Below are 19,607 nucleotides of genomic sequence, written 5' to 3'. Positions count from 1 at the left end.
TCCCCAACAACGATCCCCAACAACGATCCCCAACAACAATCCCCAACAACAATCCCCAACAACAATCCCCAACAACAATCCCCAACAACAATCCCCAACAACAATCCCCAACAACAATCCCCAACAACAATCCCCAACAACAATCCCCAACAACAATCCCCAACAACAATCCCCAATAACAATCCCTAACAACAATCCCCAACAACAATCCCCAACAACAATCCCCAACAACAATCCCCAACAACAATCCCCTACAACAATCCCCAACAACAATCCCCAACAACAATCCCCAACAACAATCCCCAACGATCCCCAACAATCCCTAACAACAATCCCCAACAATCCCCAACAATCCCCAACAACAATCCCCAACAACTATTCCCAACAACAATCCCTAACAACAATTCCCAACAACAATCCCTAACAACAATCCACAACAATCCCCAACAATCCCCAACAACGATCCCCAACAACGATCCCCAACAACGATCCCCAACAACAATCCCCAACAACAATCCCCAACAACAATCCCCAACAACAATCCCCAACAACAATCCCCAACAACAATCGCCAACAACAATCCCCAACAACAATCCCCAACAACAATCCCCAACAACAATCCCCAACAACAATCCCCAACAACAATCCCCAACAACATTTCCCAACAACAATCCCCAACGGCAATCCCCAACAACAATCCCCAACAACAATCCCCAACAACAATCCCCAACAACAATCCCCAACAACAATCCCCAACAACAATTCCCAACAACAATCCCCAACAACAATCCCCAACAACAATCCCCAACAACAATCCCCAACAACAATCCCCAACAACAATCCCCAACAACAATCCCCAACAACAATCCCCAACAACAATCCCCAACAATCCCCAACAATCCCCAACAATCCCCAACAATCCCCAACAATCCCCAACAACAATCCCCAACAACAATCCCCAACAACAATCCCCAACAACAATCCCCAACAACAATCCCCAACAACAATCCTCAACAACAATCCCCAACAACAATCCCCAACAACAATCCCCAACAACAATCCTCAACAACAATCCCCAACAACAATCCCCAACAACAATCCCCAACAACAATCCCCAACAATCCCCAACAATCCCCAACAACAATCCCCAACAATCCCCAACAATCCCCAACAACAATCCCCAACAACCATTCCCAACAACAATCCCTAACAACAATTCCCAACAACAATCCCTAACAACAATCCCCAACAATCCCCAACAACAATCCCCAACAACCATTCCCAACAACAATCCCTAACAACAATTCCCAACAACAATCCCTAACAACAATCCCCAACAATCCCCAACAATCTCCAACAACAATCCCCAACAATCCCCAACAATCCCCAACAACAATCCCCAACAATCCCCAACAATCCTCAACAACAATCCCCAACAATCCCAAACAATCCCCTACAATCCCCAACAATCCCCAACAATCCCCAACAATCCCCAACAATCCCCAACAATCCCCAACAATCCCCAACGATCCCCAACAATCCCCAACAATCCCCAACAATCCCCAACAATCTCCAACAATCCTCAACAATCCCCAACAATCCCCAACAATTCCCAACAATCCCCGAAAATTCCCAACAATTCCCAACAATCCCCAACAATCCCCAACAATCCCCAACAATCCCCAACAATCCCCAACAATCCCCAACAACAATCCCCAACAACAATCCCCAACAACAATCCCCAACAACAATCCCCAACAACAATCTTCAACAACAATCCCCAACAACAATCCCCAACAACAATCCCCAACAACAATCCCCAACAACAATCCCCAACAACAATCCCCAACAACAATCCCCAACAACAATCCCCAACAACAATCCCCAACAACAATCCCCAACAACAATCCCCAACAACAATCCCCAACAACAATCCCCAACAACAATCCCCAACAACAATCCCCAACAACAATCCCCAACAACAATCCCTAACAACAATCCCCAACAACAATCTATAACAACAATCCCCAACAACAATCCCCAACAACAATCCCCAACAACATTTCCCAACAACAATCCCCAACAACAATCCCCAACAACAATCCCCAACAACAATCCCCAACAATCCCCAACAACAATCCCCGACAACAATCCCCAACAACAATCCCCAACAACAATCCCCAACAACAATCCCTAACAACAATCCCCAACAACAATCCCCAACAACAATCCCCAACAACAATCATTAACAACAATCCCCAACAACAATCCCCAACAATCCCCAACAATTGCCAACAATCCCCAACAACGATCCCCAACAACGATCCCCAACAACGATCCCCAACAACAATCCTCAACAATCCCCAACAACAATCCCCGACAACAATCCCCAACAACAATCCCCAACAACAATCCCCAACATTAATCCCTAACAACAATCCCCAACAACAATCCCCAACAACAATCCCCAACAACAATCCCCAACAACAATCCCCAACAACATTCCCCAACAACAATCCCCAACAACAATCCCCAACAACAATCCCCAACAACAATCCCCAACAACAATCCCCAACAACAATCCCTAACAACAATCCCCAACAACAATCATCAACAACAATCCCCATCAACAATCCCCAACAACAATCCCCAACAACAATCCCCAACAACAATCCCCAACAACAATCCCCAACAACAATCCCCAACAACAATCCCCAACAACAATCCTCAACAACAATCCCCAACAATCCCCAACAATCCCCAACAACAATCCCCAACAATCCCCAACAATCCCCAACAACAATCCCCAACAATCCCCAACAACAATCCCCAACAATCCCCAACAACAATCCCCAACAACAATTCCCAACAACAATCCCTAACAACAATTCCCAACAACAATCCCTAACAACAATCCCCAACAATCCCCAACAATCCCCAACAACAATCCCCTACAATCCCCAACAATCCCCAACAACAATCCCCAACAATCCCCAACAATCCCCAACAACAATCCCCAACAATCCCCAACAATCCCCTACAATCCCCAACAATCCCCAACAATCTCCAACAATCCCCATTAATCCCCAACAATCCCCAACAATCCCCAACAATCCCCAACAATCCCCAACAATCCCCAACAATCCCCAACAATCTCCAACAATCCTCAACAATCCCCAACAATCCCCAACAATTTCCAACAATCCCCAACAATCCCCAACAATCCCCAACAATCCCCAACAACAATCCCCAACAACAATCCCCAACAACAATCCCCGACAACAATCCCCAACAACAATCCCCAACAACATTCCCCAACAACAATCCCCAACAACAATCCCCAACAACACTCCCCAACAACAATCCCCATCAACAATCCCCAACAGCAATCCCCAACAACAATCCCCGACAACAATTCCCAACAACAATCCCCAACAACAATCCCCAACAACAATCCCCAACAACAATCCCCAACAACAATCCCCAACAACAATCCCCAACAACAATCCCCAACAACAATCCCCAACAACAATCCCCAACAACAATTCCCAACAACAATCCCCAACAACAATCCCCAACAACAATCCCCAACAACAATCCCCAACAACAATTCCCAACAACAATCCCCAACAACAATCCCCAACAACAATCCCCAACAACAATCCCCAACAATCCCCAACAATCCCCAAGAATCCCCAACAATTCCCAACAATCCCCAACAACAATCCCCAACAACAATCTCCAACAACAATCCCCAACAACAATCCCCAACAACAATCCCCAACAATCCCCAACAATTCCCTACAATCCCCAACAATCCCCAACAATCCCCAACAACAATCCCCAACAACAATCCCCAACAACAATCCCCAACAATCCCCAACAACAATCCCCGACAACAATCCCCAACAACAATCCCCAACAACAATCCCCAACAACAATCCCCAACAACAATCCCACACAACAATTCCCAACAACATTCCCCAACAACAATCCCCAACAACAATCCCCGACAACAATCCCTAACAACAATCCCCAACAACAATCCCCAACAGCAATCCCCAACAACAATCCCCAACAACAATCCCCAACAACAATCCCCAACAACAATCTATAACAACAATCCCCAACAACAATCCCCAACAACAATCCCCAACAACAATCCCCAACAACAATCCCCAACAACGATCCCCAACAACAATCCCCAACAACAATCCCCAACAACAATCCCCAACAATCCCCAACAACAATCCCCGACAACAATCCCCAACAACAATCCCCAACAACAATCCCCAACAACAATCCCTAACAACAATCCCCAACAACAATCCCCAACAACAATCCCCAACAACAATCATTAACAACAATCCCCAACAACAATCCCCAACAATCCCCGACAATTGCCAACAATCCCCAACAACGATCCCCAACAACGATCCCCAACAACGATTCCCAACAACAATCCCCAACAATCCCCAACAACAATCCCCGACAACAATCCCCAACAACAATCCCCAACAACAATCCCCAACAACAATCCCTAACAACAATCCCCAACAACAATCCCCAACAACAATCATTAACAACAATCCCCAACAACAATCCCCAACAATCCCCAACAATTGCCAACAATCCCCAACAACGATCCCCAACAACGATCCCCAACAACGATCCCCAACAACAATCCCCAACAACAATCCCCAACAACAATCCCCAACAACAATCCCCAACAACAATCCCCAACAACAATCGCCAACAACAATCCCCAACAACAATCCCCAACAACAATCCCCAACAACAATCCCCAACAACAATCCCCAACAACAATCCCCAACAACATTTCCCAACAACAATCCCCAACGGCAATCCCCAACAACAATCCCCAACAACAATCCCCAACAACAATCCCCAACAACAATCCCCAACAACAATCCCCAACAACAATTCCCAACAACAATCCCCAACAACAATCCCCAACAACAATCCCCAACAACAATCCCCAACAACAATCCCCAACAACAATCCCCAACAACAATCCCCAACAACAATCCCCAACAACAATCCCCAACAACAATCCCCAACAATCCCCAACAATCCCCAACAATCCCCAACAACAATCCCCAACAACAATCCCCAACAACAATCCCCAACAACAATCCCCAACAACAATCCCCAACAACAATCCTCAACAACAATCCCCAACAACAATCCCCAACAACAATCCCCAACAACAATCCCCAACAATCCCCAACAATCCCTAACAACAATCCCCAACAATCCCCAACAATCCCCAACAACAATCCCCAACAACCATTCCCAACAACAATCCCTAACAACAATTCCCAACAACAATCCCTAACAACAATCCCCAACAATCCCCAACAATCCCCAACAATCCCCAACAACAATCCCCAACAATCCCCAACAATCCTCAACAACAATCCCCAACAATCCCAAACAATCCCCTACAATCCCCAACAATCCCCAACAATCCCCAACAATCCCCAACAATCCTCAACAACAATCCCCAACAATCCCAAACAATCCCCTACAATCCCCAACAATCCCCAACAATCCCCAACAATCCCCAACAATCCCCAACAATCCCCAACAATCCCCAACGATCCCCAACAATCCCCAACAATCCCCAACAATCCCCAACAATCTCCAACAATCCTCAACAATCCCCAACAATCCCCAACAATTCCCAACAATCCCCGAAAATTCCCAACAATCCCCAACAATCCCCAACAATCCCCAACAATCCCCAACAATCCCCAACAATCCCCAACAATCCCCAACAACAATCCCCAACAACAATCCCCAACAACAATCCCCAACAACAATCCCCAACAACAATCTTCAACAACAATCCCCAACAACAATCCCCAACAACAATCCCCAACAACAATCCCCAACAACAATCCCCAACAACAATCCCCAACAACAATCCCCAACAACAATCCCCAACAACAATCCCCAACAACAATCCCCAACAACAATCCCCAACAACAATCCCCAACAACAATCCCCAACAACAATCCCCAACAACAATCCCCAACAACAATCCCCAACAACAATCCCCAACAACAATCCCTAACAACAATTCCCAACAACAATCTATAACAACAATCCCCAACAACAATCCCCAACAACAATCCCCATCAACATTTCCCAACAACAATCCCCAACAACAATCCCCAACAACAATCCCCAACAACAATCCCCAACAATCCCCAACAACAATCCCCGACAACAATCCCCAACAACAATCCCCGACAACAATCCCCGACAACAATCCCCAACAACAATCCCTAACAACAATCCCCAACAACAATCCCCAACAACAATCCCCAACAACAATCCCCAACAACAATCCCTAACAACAATTCCCAACAACAATCTATAACAACAATCCCCAACAACAATCCCCAACAACAATCCCCATCAACATTTCCCAACAACAATCCCCAACAACAATCCCCAACAACAATCCCCAACAACAATCCCCAACAATCCCCAACAACAATCCCCGACAACAATCCCCAACAACAATCCCCGACAACAATCCCCGACAACAATCCCTAACAACAATCCCCAACAACAATCCCCAACAACAATCCCCAACAACAATCATTAACAACAATCCCCAACAACAATCCCCAACAATCCCCAACAATTGCCAACAATCCCCAACAACGATCCCCAACAACGATCCCCAACAACGATCCCCAACAACAATCCTCAACAATCCCCAACAACAATCCCCGACAACAATCCCCAACAACAATCCCCAACAACATTCCCCAACAACAATCCCCAACAACAATCCCCAACAACAATTCCCAACAACAATCCCCAACAACAATCCCCAACAACAATCCCTAACAACAATCCCCAACAACAATCATCAACAACAATCCCCATCAACAATCCCCAACAACAATCCCCAACAACAATCCCCAACAACAATCCCCAACAACAATCCCCAACAACAATCCCCAACAACAATCCCCAACAACAATCCTCAACAACAATCCCCAACAATCCCCAACAATCCCCAACAACAATCCCCAACAATCCCCAACAATCCCCAACAACAATCCCCAACAATCCCCAACAACAATCCCCAACAATCCCCAACAACAATCCCCAACAACAATTCCCATCAACAATCCCTAACAACAATTCCCAACAACAATTCCTAACAACAATCCCCAACAATCCCCAACAATCCCCAACAACAATCCCCAACAATCCCCAACAATCCCCAACAACAATCCCCAACAATCCCCAACAATCCCCAACAACAATCCCCAACAATCCCCAACAATCCCCTACAATTCCCAACAATCCCCAACAATCCCCAACAATCCCCATTAATCCCCAACAATCCCCAACAATCCCCAACAATCCCCAACAATCCCCAACAATCCCCAACAATCCCCAACAATCTCCAACAATCCTCAACAATCCCCAACAATCCCCAACAATTTCCAACAATCCCCAACAATCCCCAACAATCCCCAACAATCCCCAACAATCCCCAACAATCCCCAACAATCCCCAACAATCCCCAACAATCCCCAACAATCCCCAACACTCCCGTCACGGTAATACGGATACGTCACTTCCGCTTCGCTCACAAGCAGGACGACAAGGAACTGGGAAAAAAACCTTGTGAAAAACCCTAGGGAAAAATCCCTGGAGAATAGAAAACCTCAGAATAAAACCCTAGCTGAGAAACCCTAGAATCTGAAAAACTCTAGGATATCTAACCCTACAGGAGAAAACCCTGGGAAAAAAACCTGAGGGAAAAAAACCTGAGGGAAAAAACCCAACAAAAAAAAACCCTCGTGAAGAAAACCCCGAGGAAAAAACCCTAGATGAAAAACTCTAGGGGAAAAAAAACCGTAGGGAATCAAATCCAGGGAAAACCCAAGGAAAAAACTCTAGAAAAAAAAATCGGAATAGAAAAACCCTGGAAAAAACCCCTAGGGAAAGAAAACCCAACTTCCAGAACTGTAAAAATCTTCGCGTTTGTCATCTCTAAAGCTATTTCTTCGAAAGGCGGCAATTTGTAATGTTCTCCGAGCAGGCACGAGTTCAGGTACTGACGGTCTAAGCAAATTTGGAGCGAATTATCCGGTTTTTCCACAAGTACATCCGGATTCTCGAACTCTGTTGGCTCGTCTATTTGCCTGATAATTTTGTGACGTTCAATACCCTCAAGTTCAGATCGATAAGCCTCTAATACTTCAAAAGGTACCTTCGTGCAAGGTTCGATGTTCCCTATATATCCTGGTTTCATTTTGAAATCGTAAACGTACCTGACTTAGCCGATGCCTTCGAACAAGTCTTTATTTTCCTGAATTAAACCCTTTGTTCCCTGAGCCTTATTTGAACTTATATTCGCTACTCGAGTTAACAGTTTTGACTTTACAATGCTCGGTAACCGCATGATAGGTGTCGTTTTTTTCGCAATCAACTACGTAGAATACAAGATTTTCAGTCTTACCTTCAACTTCGCACCTCGTTGAATCTTCGGTTACCGCGTCTATCTTTTGACGGCTTACACATACCTGCGCGAAGTGATTGTACCCATTGCACGCTTTGCATTGCTTATTGAAGGCTGGACATCTATTCGCTTGATGTCGATACCCGCATCGTTCACAGGACGATTGATTCTGCTGCTGCTGATTTGGCTGTCCGTTGTTCTGCTGCTGCGTATAGTTTTGTTGTCGTCTGGATGGCTGGCCTTCGCTGCTACTCTGCTGTTGCTACTGCTGCTGTTGTGTCTGCTGCCCTCTGCCTCTGTTGCCACGCGGCTGGTTGCGTCCTCCACTGGACGGTTGTTGTTTTTCTTTTTGTTTTGTTTGGACGACATCCATTTTCTCGGTCGTTTTTAATGTCTCAATTCACTGATTGGCTAGCTCGGCTGCTCTACACAACTGCGTACACCTCTCGAAACTCAGGTTTTCTTCTTCTCGGAGGAGCCGATCCTTCAGCTGTGCGTTTCTTATGCCACTGATGATGCGATCTTTGATCAGGCTATCTTTCAAGGCCCCAAACGAATAATCTTGACTCAACTTTTTCAGGTCCGTCAAGAAACCTTCGAACGATTCATCCGGTTTTTGGTTTCCTTGGAAAAACACATGTCGGCACACACTTTCATTCTTCTTTGGCACACAAAAGTTTTCGAATGCTTTCACGACTTTGTCGTAGTTCTTCGCGTCCGCTACACTGAGCTCGAACGTGTCGTATTTTTCTTGTGCCTCTTCTCCGATGGCGTGAAGCAAGATGGCTATTTTCACTTCAGCGGCTTTGTTATTCGATTCCGTGTTTAGCAGGTATATACCGAACTTTTTGAACCACTTCTTCCAGTTTTCTGAAATATTCCCACTAAATGAGAGAGGTTCTGGCGGCTTCAGGTTGCTCGAGTGCTGTGCCATGTTTCCTTCGTCACTTTTTCTTCCAGCAAGTGCTTCATCGACTGAGCGATTCTCGTTCGTCGATTCTTCTAGATTTACCGTGACGTCTGAGGCGTCTTCGAAATCACTAGTAGTGTCTAGTCCAGACTGCGCCATTTAATAAATGTGGAGGACGCTTTTGTCGTGTTCAGCCTGCAGCCATCTTTATTTGTCTGCCTCTAGGCGTCACCGCCAGGTGGCGTATAAGCTCGATCGTGACAACCAAAGCTGCATGCTTGAATCCGAGAATTTGGATTGTCACGTTTTGTGATTTCGGCTGCTTCTTAAGTGATTCCGACTTTTTCTTTGCAGCCACCGACTTCTCTTGAAGTCTACCGGTTGTCGCTCAGGGTTGCATGTATACAATATTTACTGTCGTCATAATGTCATCGTTGTAATATTCTCTCAATTTCAATTTTATAGAACTTTCATGTGGTGTATAACCCTTGGTATGATCAGTTTATTCTTATGGCGAGAAGTGGCAATTGTGACTAATATCTGTGTAATTATCAATTATTTCTTGCCACGTGGCACTGCTAGCGCCACATATGCACAAGTTCTCGTCCGCAGCACTTGTCTACTACGCTCTGTTCGGTAAGGGTTGTGCTTGTGTTGAAGCTGACGGTACCGCGCTGCTTGTAATCCGACTTCCACGTTAGACTCTCGGTATAAGCTTGGAATAAGGTTCGCCAGAGCTTGACATTGAACGATATATACACATATCCCTGCATAACAGGTGAGAGTCGATGTAGGTGAATGCATATTTATTATCTGTTCTACAAGATATTTCTTTAGAATGCTGTACATCTCAGCGACAATTAAGTTGTGGACAGTAAAAGTCTACATCTAACAGTAAAACACGAACCACATCTAATCAACTGTGATTGGTGTAAGCACAAAGAATATTCACGGACGCGGATTGAGAATTTAGGATGATCGATATGAGTATCCATAACGAATGCAATGCAATGTATCATTTTTCTCAAATCTACGAGAGGTGGCTAGCTGTTTGGACTTTCTCTGACACCTCGAACCTAGGAAAGAAGCTCTTTTGGAAGCATATCTTCGAAGATCGGATATGTGAACGAAAGTTTTCAGGACAGTACATGTGACGTAAGCTATTTCTACATTTACTATAATTTACATAGTGGAGCTGTAACAGTGGCTCGGCACGAGCATGTTGCGATCGTTCGTATGAGCGAAAATGTCCAAACTGTGACAATATCGGGGGACCGCCGCGACCCGCCAAGACCCGCCGCAACCCGCCGCAACCCGCCGCGACCCGCCGCGACCCGCCGCGACCCGCCGCAACCCGCCTGAACCCGCCGCAACCCGTCCCAACCCGTCCCAACCCGTCCCAACCCGTCCCAACCCGTCCCAACCCGCCCCAACCTTCCATGTACCAGGATAAATAAATAGAGTAAATGGAAGAAGTAGATTGGATAGAAAGAATAGAATAAATAAATAGAGTAAATAAATAGTTAGTGTGTAAAAAGTAAAATAGGTAAATCAATAAATAGTTTAAAATAGACATGGAAGGACGTTACGATGTATAAAACTTGTCAATAGACAAGGTGTAAATGTAGATAAATAAATAGATAAATAGAGTAAAAAGGATAGTTAGTGTGTAAAAGTAAAATAGGTAAATCAATATATAGTTTAAAATAAACATGGAAAGACGTAACGATGTTTAAAACTTGTCAATAGACAAGGTGTAAATGTAGATAAAATAAATAGATAAATAGAGTGAAAGGATAGTCAGTGTGTAAAAAGTAAGATAGGTAAATTAGTGTATAGTTTAAAATAGACATGGAAGGACGTTACGATGTTTAAAACTTGTCAATAGACAAGGTGTAAATGGAGATAAATAAATAGATAAATAGAGTAGAAGGATAGTCAGTGTGTAAAAAGTAAGATAAGTAAATTAGTATATAGTTTAAACTAATACATGAATTACGTGTGTATAGTCAGAATAGATAGATAGAATAAATAGGATAGATAAATAGAGGAAATAGATAGATAAATAGGAATGGAAGTAAGTAACGATGATAACACGCGTCAATAACTACGATGCCTGATATAAGCGAGTAGAAATCATTCAAGACTTACAAGATGGTCTTCTTTTGTCAGAAGCCATTGTTTCTGTCGTCCTTATCTTTCGTTGAAATGATTTCGTAGACTATTGCCGCGATCTCCTTCCACCTTTTCTCGCTGGAGAGCAACTCCTCGACGATGTTGTCCGGGCTTAGTGGTTCTCCAGTCCTCCTCTTCCAGGATTGACCTCTCACTGCGTTCCATTTTTGGCAACTAAATATTGTGTGCTCGACGCTGTCTGAGGTCGCAGTCGGGCAGGAGGGCTTCGCGCAGCCCGGCCATCCACACCGGCGGTAAAACAGTCCCAATCTCTCCTTGCAATCGCGATAATCGTGGCGCCGCCACCAGCAATTCCAGCACCCCGCTGATGGCATCCACCGTCGCCAGTCTGGGGGCGCGAGGCGGCTCCCGGTATACTCCCCGCTGGCTGGTGGGCGCGGGATCCTGGCCCACTGGAGGAGGTCCCGGATCGCCCGGACGTCATCCTCCGTTCTCGCTACATCTCCGCCAGCTAAGGGGAAGAGTTAGTTAGGATCGTGGCGATCGTCGGTCACTCCTTTCCTCTCCCCGAGAAGCCTATTTTCCCCCTCACGGTTCCTACCCGTCTCTATGCGCACTTGCCTCAGACTCCACGTACCGCTTCAAATCCTTTATGTGGTGTCTACCGCGACCCCCTCCTTCGCTATCCTCTAATTCGTAGACGACGGGTGAGATTACCTGCGCAACGCGAAATGGACCGGCAAACTTGGGAGCGAGCTTCGCAGCGACCTGTTGGGTAGCCGAGGACAGAACTCGGTTTCGCTTCCATACCCACTCCCCTACTTCGAAACGGATATCCCAGTGCCCTTGGTTATAATAGCGTGCCTGTCGCTCGTGGGCTTCCTCGAGATGTTTCGTCACTAGGTCACGCAGCTCACCTAATTTCGCCATTCGGTCCCCCCATACTTCGGGACGGGGAACGGGGATTTCCGCGGGACCTTCCGCGAGTCGTCGCAACTGCATCCGTGGTTTGGGATCGCGACCCAAGTTTAAAAACGCGGGACTGACTCTTAGTGAGCTATGCACAGCGGTATTATACGCAAATCGAAATTCGTGAAGGTGCACATCCCAATCCCGGTGATCTGCCTCGATGTAGGCCACGATCATGGTTTTTAATACGCGATTCACCCTCTCCACGGGGTTAGCTTGCGCGTGGTACGGCGGTACTTTCGCGTGGGTAATATGGTACGCAGCGCACAGTTCGTCGACGGCCTTATTCGCGAATTCCGTGCCGTTATCCGTCAGGAGCACCTCCGGGGTACCCCATCGGGACAGCACGAGATCTTCCAGCGCGGCAAGAATGTTTTTCGCGTTTGATTTTCGCAACGGCGCTACCTCCACCCACCGGGTAAACAGATCTTCAAAAACCAACAAATACTCGAACCCGGCGCGACTTCGGAGAAATGGACCCATGACGTCCGCCGCGACCACAGTCCATGGCGTGTCGACGACCCGTCGACCCATAAGGCCCGCTGGTGGCACCTGCTGTACCTTACACTCCTGGCAACGCTCGTACGCTCGGACCATCAAAACTATATCGCGATACATTCCGGGCCAGTAGTAGTCGGCCCTCGCTCGCGCGTAGGTCTTTTCGACGCCAAGATGCCCTGCCTGGGGGTCCTCGTGGACTTCCGCAAAAATCCGCGATCGCTGTTCCCTCGGGAGCACCAATTTCCACGGCGCCAAGTCCGCTAGTATTGGCTCGACTAAGGGGTCCGCACGGAGATGGTATAGACGCCCCTCGACCACCGACCAAGTTCGGAACTTGTGTGGGTAGTCTAGGACGTCCTTGACGCGATGTTGGTACCAGGGATCGACTACGACTTCCCAGACGGCCTTACGCTCCGTCCCGCGTCTGCCGTCCCCAGCCACGTCGAGGGCGGCTAGCTGCTCCGTCCCCTCATTTTCGCCCTCGTACATCCGCGATAGTGCATCGGGCACATGGTGCATCGCCCCCTTTCGATGTTTAATCTCGCAATCATACTCGAGCAAGTCTAGCGCCCACCTAGCTAACCGACCCGTCGGATTTCGCAATTCCCGCAACCACTTTAAACTCGCGTGGTCGGTTATCACCGTGAAGTGATATCCTTCTAGGTATGCTCGAAACTTTTTAACGGCCCAAATCACCGCGAGACACTCCTGTTCGGTTGTGGAATACTTCCGTTCCGCATCCGACATTGTCCGGCTCGCGTACGCAATCACACGCTCAATACCGCCAAATAGTCTGTGTCAAGACTGCGCCAATGCCAAAGCTACTCGCATCGGTCTGTACTACGAACTCGTCCTCAAAATCGGGACACGTTAAAACCAGAGCCGACGTTAACGCGGCTTTTATGCGTTTGAACGCCGCTTCCTGTTCGCTACCCCAGTCCCATCTCTTATCCTTACGCAATAGCCGGGTAAGGGGTTCCGCCACGCTCGCGAACTCGGGGATGAATTTTCGATACCACGACGCCATACCCAAAAATCGCCTCAATTGCCGCAGGTTTTTCGGCGCGGGATATTCGAGAATCGGTTCCACCTTGTCGGCATCGACCTGTAGGCCGTCCTGGTTCACTTTGAACCCGAGGTACCGGACTTCGCTACGACAAAACTCACACTTTTCCGGGTTGATGGTAAGCCCGGCCAACACTATCCGCTCGATAACGCGGGATAGCCATTTTAAGTGCGAACGAAAATCGGTGGTCACTACAATAATGTCGTCGAGATACGCGAAGGCATGCGGCTCCATCTCGGGAGTAATTAATTTGTCTATTAACCGCTGAAAGGTGGCCGGGGCTCCGGTAAGCCCGTATGGCATCCGCACAAACTGAAATAATCCGCGACCTGGGACCGTAAACGCCGTTATTTCGCGACTCTCGCGTGTCAAGGGAATCTGGTGGTAAGCTTGACTCAAATCTATAGTCGAGATGTACTTTGCCGACCGCAATTTATCCAATATCCCGTTCATAAACGGGATCGGGTACGCATCCTTTTTCGAAACGCTATTTACCTTTCTAAAATCCAAACAGAAGCGATATTTCCCGTTTGGTTTCTTGACCATCACGATTGGCGTCGACCACGAACTTTGGGAGGGTTCGATCACTCCATCCGCGAGCATACGGTCTACCTCCTCGTTAATAGCTTCCTGCACTTTCGGGGATACGAGATAGTACCGCTGCTTGATCGGGGCGCTTCCCTGCACGTCTATTTTGTGCTCCGCGAGATGAGTGAGACCCAAGTCTCCCGAGACTTTCGGTAATTCCTTCGCTAAGAATTCCTGTAATTCGCGATTCTCGGTATCCCCTAGCTCTACGATACCGCTACAACTTGACACCTCGGTAACGGGGATCGGGTGACCCTCCTCAAATTTTCCCTCGTATTCCGGAATATTCGCGATTCTCCATGATTCGCGCGCGCCGTCAATCGAAAAGCCAAATTTTCGCACGAAATCCATGCCCAGAACGCAATCTCCAACTAAGGTGGGGATAATCCGCAACGAAAACTTATGCGCAACACCCAGCAACGTTATCGGTAGCTCTACTTCTCCGGTGATTGACTCCACCGATCCATTTGCCAATACGACACTCGAACAGCTGGGTGATTTTACCGGTCGACCGTACTCTAACGCAATTTGGTGTCCGATCGTACCGAGAAATGTTCGCGATGAGCCGGTGTCTAACAACGCCCTGACCCATGTGCCCCCGATGCACACCCGCAAAAACCAGCGTTGACCGAACTCCATGGTTTGCATCGGAAAACACGTCGCGTTTTCCCCCTCGACGCCACGCAATGCCGTGGTGTCTTCCACTCGGGGCGCCGCGCCGACACTTAGCGAGGCTGCCCTCCCTGGTTTCCCGAACACCGCGGACAATTCGTCGAATAGACGCCGTCGTACCCGCAATGGTAGCAAAAGGTTCGCAAGGGGTCCGGGCAGCGGCTGAATCGGTGACCGGGACGATGACAATTCATACATAATTTTTCGTCCCACACCTTGTCGCCACGAAATTGGTCGGCCCGGGACACGCCAGGGGCCGGCTGGTTAACCGAGGGGGTCGCTCCCCTCCTTGGCCCTCGCGCGGGTCGCGTTGGTGAGGTCCGCCCCGTTGGGGTCGGGCTTCCGCGACTTGGCGGTGCGCCGCTCGCTTTACCCCTCTGGGCCGCCACCGCCATTGCCTTCAATAATTTCTCCTCGAGCCCTTTCACCTGGGCCGCGAGCAGCTTCTCGATCGTCTGCGCTACGGTTGGCTCAATCCCTACTTCTGTAATTGCGGCTAATCCAGGTTCGCCTCGAGTCGCCGCGGTTTTGGTCCGGCACGCTAACTCGCTAATGAAGGACTCTTTCGGCGTGGGCGGGGGGCGGTATTCGCGAGATAACGCGAGGTTTCTTTCCCGCTCCGTGGCGAGAAAGATCAATTCGCTCCACGTACGAATTTCCCTTCGACGGAGGACTTCGCGAATTTCGGGACGCATGTTCTTAAAAGCCAGGTCTAGTTGCTGTTCCATAGTGTACGGACGCGGCATCCGTCTCAACAACCCTCGAACACAGGAAAGATATTCTGTAACTGACTCTACTGGTCCCTGAGTTCGTGACCTAGCCTGGTCCTCCACGCGACTTCCGACTGTCCCGTCCCCGAACCACAAACGTAATGCCGCGCGAAACTCATCGTATGTGACCCAGCTGTCTCGTTCGCAACGCAACCATTCCAGGGCCACGCCCGAGAAGATCATCGTGAGCGAACTCAACACTTCGTTCTCGCTCAACTCCGACAAACTACGCCACTCCTCCAATCGCGTCAAGAAGTCCTCGACACTCGGCTCGCCAATCCCAGAGAACTTGAGGTTCCACCCTCGTAGGGCCCTCGGGATGTCACGGATTGTTTCCCGGGTACGCGATTCGATGTTTGAGTCCCGGGCCCAGGTCGGCTGGGCAGCGGTCGCCATACCGCGAGGAATTGTTGCGGGATCGACCGGTAACGACCGGAATTCAACCCGCGAAGCTGGTGGCCCCGCGACTAGCCGGGTAGAATCCACGATGGGTTCCTCGAGCCCGTGTCGGTGCCCCTGGATCGGGGAGGCCTCTCCCCAGTGCCCCTGGGCTCCGCTAGCCATTGAAAACGGAATCGAGTGGAAGGGTATTCGCGTCGGAACCTGGTACGCGGTCGGTCGCGAGGTGCTACCATACACCGCCGAGGCGACGGCTACGCTCACCACCGTACTCGTCGTCGCTACCGTGGTTAGCCGGGTCGCGATGGTAATATTCACGGGCTCTAACAGCCGCGAATCGCTAGCTCTTCGGGGCTGTTCCCTCACCGGTTCCGTAACGGTCGCTAATTCGGCCAACCCCGCGAAGACATCCTCGTCCTCTGGTTCCCAGGTGACCGTCAAATCCCCGCGCTCACGCGATAGGTGTCGTACGTACCGGTCACGACGCACCAGCAGGCTACCGGTGGAATTTACCCTCGCGGTCACTAACGCCAACTCGAGCTCATCGCTCGTCATGTCATACAACCACGCACCAATGGGTACTTCCGCCATGTTGACTTTACCCGCGAAAATGAAGAGCAGAAATGAAGGTAAAAGCACGCAAAAGAAAAGAGAAGTGATGAAAGTGAAAGCACGCCCAACCACTATTCTCTCCGAAAGACAAAAGCCGTAGGTAGAGTCTGAGCGCAAGCAATGATACCCAGTATGGATACTTCCGCGAAACTTGCTAAATTAATTCGCTATTTTCCACCAGCACCAACAGAACGTGAGAGAGATGTTTCCTCGTATTGGTGTAATCACCTCTATTACCTTAGCGATATTAAAATTGCGAATAAAAGCGACAACAAAAGAAATACCGTAAACAAAATAAAACAGAACAAACAAAAAAAAAAAGAGACAAAAGACGGGCTGAAAGAGAAAAAAAAAAATATGTTGTCGCACCAGCAACAAAACCAAAAAAAAAAATTTTTTTCAACCGCGATGCTGAACTCCGTCTTCGAAACACCCACAAAAAAAAAACAAAAACAAAAAAAAATATTTCGAAATCGCAGAAAACAAAAGAAAACAAAAGAAAACCAAAAGGGAAGCAGAAATCCAAAAGCGATAACAAAAGAAAATAAAATGACACAAGCAAGAGATTGGCGGTAAAAGCAGGCGAAGTATTAGAAATATACGGTGTGAATATGTACGGGGTACTTTTTCGCCACCCGATATATTCGTCAAATCGTAGCCTGAGTCGTAAATCGCCAGTTTCGGTGTTATTTGCCACCCTTTGTATCCAATTTTATTCTCGTCCTCTGTATTCAAAATTGGGTATTTGCATGATTTTTATATTTCTTAACTTTTGATGTTTTTCGATTCTATAAATTTTTTTAGAATTTTTGAAAAAAAAATATTTTGTTTTTGATTATAAATATTTAAATAATTTAATAAATAAAAGTGGTCCTAAATCACATAAAAGTCACGTGACATAAAACGGAATGTGATTGGTTTGACGTCATTGTGCTGCTACTGGCGCGTTTATTTGAATCCACAAAGAGTAATGTACAATATTTTCTAGCGCTAAAAAAATTTTAAGTAAGTTTTTTAAACTTTAAGTTTGATACATTGTATAATTAATGTCAGACTTCGGTGAAAATAATTAAAATAGAAATCAATTTTTGTGTGGTGTTTTTTTTTTTTTAACTCACACGGATAATTGTGTGGAGGTTATGATCACGTCAATGTTATTATACTAAGAATGTCAAGCAAGCATTAGTTTGAGTATTTTCACAAGTTGGTACTATACACCAACAAAAATCGTTTTTTAATGACACATTAAATAATTTAATAACTTTAGTTTATAATAAACAGCACTATCAGACGTTCTTTTCATCAATCACAACACAGAGCAACAGCTGATTACACGTACGGCGTGCTTACAGGAGAACTTGGCGCTAAAAATTTCAAAAAAATTCAGCATTGTGACGTTACATACGCGAGATGGAGCTACTTATTCATTTAAATATTGCCTTTTTTTTTATTTATTAAATTATTTAAATACTTATAAACAAAAACAAAATATTTTTTTTTCAAAAATTCTAAAAAAATTTATAGAATCGAAAAACATCAAAAGTTAAGAAATATAAAAATCATGCAAATACCCAATTGTTTCGCTGTACTGCAAACGTCAACACGCTTAACCGAAGTGTCGCGCAACCTCTCTCTCCCCTTTTCTCCGACCGCTGTTGTTTTGGTTACGCGAGCGCGATCCGGTACTAAGTCAAAATTTCCGAAGCGCGCAACGCTATTATCTTTCTCGGAAATTTACAGCGGAAATTTCGCGAAGGCCCCACGTTGGGCGCCAATTTGTGACGTGGATTTTTCTGCACCTCGGTTACTCGGAGCAAATAACCGGGAACTTACCGCGTGCACAATAATTTGGCGTCCACGATGTACCCTGGATCTAAAACAATATCGCAAAACTTTTGTTGGGCGCCTGGCGTGATTAACACGCCTCGAAATCATTCATACGCTATTCCTCGGGCATATGCTCGATAGCTCAGTACCGCGGAGAGGGGAGGGGTAATTTTTGGAGAGAGAGAGAGACACTCGAAATACACACGCTATTTAACAAAAGTAAAAGAAAATCTTATATTTCATCATAGCGGTGATACAAACAAAAGAAAAATATAATTCAAAAATCGCTCATCGCGAGTCTAAAACTAAATAGAAAATTACACGTAACCTACTCTATTTCTTACTCTAATGAGCTCGCGGCTCCCTAACTAAAACGTCACTCGACGATCGCAACATCCTCATGCGCAATTCTCAAAACGTCACTCGACGATCGCAGCATCCTCATGCGCAATTCTCAAAACGTCACTCGACGATCGCAGCATCCTCATGCGCAATTCTCAAAACGTCACTCGACGATCGCAGCATCCTCATGCGCAATTCTCAAAACGCAAATTCGCCATTTGTTCTCCATGGCGATGATTGCTCGAAACGAAACTAAAACTAATTATTCAACGGTGCGCCGTCAGGTCTCGCAAACTA

The sequence above is a fragment of the Neodiprion fabricii genome, chromosome 5 (genome assembly GCF_021155785.1).
Source record: "Neodiprion fabricii isolate iyNeoFabr1 chromosome 5, iyNeoFabr1.1, whole genome shotgun sequence".
In the NCBI taxonomy this organism is placed as follows: domain Eukaryota; kingdom Metazoa; phylum Arthropoda; class Insecta; order Hymenoptera; family Diprionidae; genus Neodiprion; species Neodiprion fabricii.
Note: the sequence above shows the minus strand (reverse complement) of the source record.